The sequence below is a fragment of the Abramis brama genome (genome assembly GCF_963993115.1).
Source record: "Abramis brama genome assembly, chromosome: 2".
NCBI lineage: Eukaryota > Metazoa > Chordata > Actinopteri > Cypriniformes > Leuciscidae > Abramis > Abramis brama.
The window spans coordinates 41,761,462-41,763,906 of record NC_139964.1 but is presented as its reverse complement, the minus strand read 5'-3'; the positions used below and the strand labels follow the sequence as shown (position 1 = coordinate 41,763,906).

The window sequence follows — 2,445 nt, the reverse complement described above, 5'->3', positions numbered from 1 at the left end:
ACGAATTGCCTTAGATATGTGTGTGTGTGTTTTTGAGACTTTCCTGGCAGCATAACACTCGTAACACAGAGCAGTCGTACTCTTTAGCCAATCAGATTTAAGCTTATCAATCGACCAATCAGTATCACGTGAGGGCGGGCCTACCTGCATGTTACGTCATCAGCTTTCGACCAGTTCATGGCTGAGCAGAGGTAAGTGCAGTTAATCGTTCATTTTTGTGTTTAGAAGTTAGAGATCAGTTGAAGCAATAGTTTATTAACTGCTGTTTAGTCCACATGTGAATATAAACATTTATTTTTAGTATTGATGGATTTTCATGTCCTGTCCACCACACATTCAACTGATGATAATGTATGTAATGACGTGCATATATAGGAGACATGTTTTGATCTGCATATATTATGTAGTTTTATTGTTTCAGATTTCCAAGACAGATGATGTATGAAGTTGCAGACAACCAGTACTGTGATCTTACCATTTCTACTGTAATTCTTTGAAAACAGTCATGTTGCAAGCCATCCATTTTGACAGTTGTTTCAACAAGTGGTTGAAAGTGATGCATTGTTACTGTATTAATTTGTCTCCTGCGAACTATATGTACATGCTTTAGGAATAAAGCCTTGCTATGCATGCATTATTCTTGTAAGAATTAAAAGATTCAGACATAGTTCAATTTGATGTACACGTTTTATTAATTTGAAAGTTTCCGAATCCTTTGGGAATAAAATATATAAAATGACTTGATCATGATTAATGTTCCTGTTACATATGAAGATCATGAACTGACAGTCTAAACTGTGAAGCACAATATTCAGTACAGAGAAATATACGTCTCTTCAGGAGTTGTGAGATCCAGTCAGAGTGTACTTTGCTTTTAAAGTATATAAATATAAGTGCAATACATCAAGTGAAAAGTTAAAAAATGAATTGTGTTCAGTCCGGTCATCAGTAGACCTCTCTGTTAGGACATATAAGATTTTGTCCTGATATTTAAAGTACTAAAACCCTATAGTACAAGAGGTGCAGACAGAGGATGTGGGAAATTAAGTGATGGTATTTGAATAGAGTTTACTGAGTAATCTTAGTCGCATAATCTTAATTGCCTCTCTATGATAAGTACCTTTGTCTTATCAGCATAAAATCAGATTTGCCTATTTTACTAGGCAAAGTAAAATTAATGCTTCACAATATTGTCCTGTGAGACCTTAAGATGACAATAAAAAACCTTATTTAAAAACCTTGACATTACAATACAGCATAAGGAAATGCATGTTGAATATATTGGTAACACTCTACAATAAGGTACAATAACTAAGTTAACATTAGTTCATGTATTAAATAACCATGAGCAATACATTTGTTGCTGTGTTTGTTAATCTTTGTTAACGTTAGTTAAAAATACAGCTGTTCATTGTTAGTTTACAGTGCATTTACTAATGTTAACAAGATTTTAATGAAGTATTAGTAAATGTTAACATTAACAAAAAATAATAAAGGCTGTTCACGTGCAGTTCATTATTAGTTCATGTTAACTAATGAAACGTTTTAATAAAGTGTTACCAATTAAGACATAAATACAAAAAAAAAAAAAAAGTATAAAAGAGAATAAAGAAACAACATGAATTAAGATGTTCGTGACTGCTATCCAGATGTCACACCAAAGGTGAGTAATCCTGAAAAATGCAGGGAAACAAGTGTTAATAATAATTTAACATCATACACAAATGGCAAAAAACACTGGCTGCTCATTAAAATAGGTCTATTCACTATTTAAAGAACAATCTCGATGGGTATTGACCACAGATGATTGTTTTGCAATCATTAGCGTGATTGTAGCTGTGAGAGCTGTCTGTACCTTCAGCTAAAATACAACAAAACAAGCATCATTCTTCTTCATTTTTGACACGATATGGGACATCTGATTACAAGTTCATAAACTATTGCTTCAACTGATCTCAAACTTCTTTAACTTCAGTTAACACAGAAATGAACGATTAACTGCACTTACCTCTGCTCAGCCATGAACTGGTCGAAAGCTGATGACGTAACATGTAGGTAGGCCCGCCCTCACGTGATACTGATTGGTCGATTGATAAGCTTAAATCTGATTGGCTAAAGAGTACGACTGCTCTGTGTTACGAGTGTTATGCTGCCAGGAAAGTCTCAAAAACACACACACACACATATCTAAGGCGATTCGTACGTGAATGACGTTTTGCACATTCAAATGCAAGGATACACTCGTACATTTTAAACATTCAAAGGTTTTTGTGCACAGTTGTATATCTACGAATTGTGGTTTGCATTTGTGAAATGTATTTTATGATTATATAATTTTATTTTGCGCATGTGAATTGCTTTTTGTGAATATATTTTTTTTTTCCACGCACGTGGATTTTTTTTGTGTGTACGTGAATTAGGTTTCATGCATGTGAAATTGTCTAC

The 2,445-nt window shown here is 33.7% G+C and overlaps 1 long non-coding RNA gene across 1 annotated transcript; it reads right to left on the bottom strand.

Moving 5' to 3' along the window:
- Positions 1-668: 668 nt before the first annotated feature.
- On the bottom strand, positions 669-2,041 carry LOC311070821. The gene is made up of 2 exons (XR_014603716.1): positions 2,009-2,041; positions 669-1,673 (listed from the first exon to the last, which is right to left on the bottom strand). It is a non-coding gene; the product is annotated as an uncharacterized lncRNA (long non-coding RNA).
- Positions 2,042-2,445: the final 404 nt, after the last annotated feature.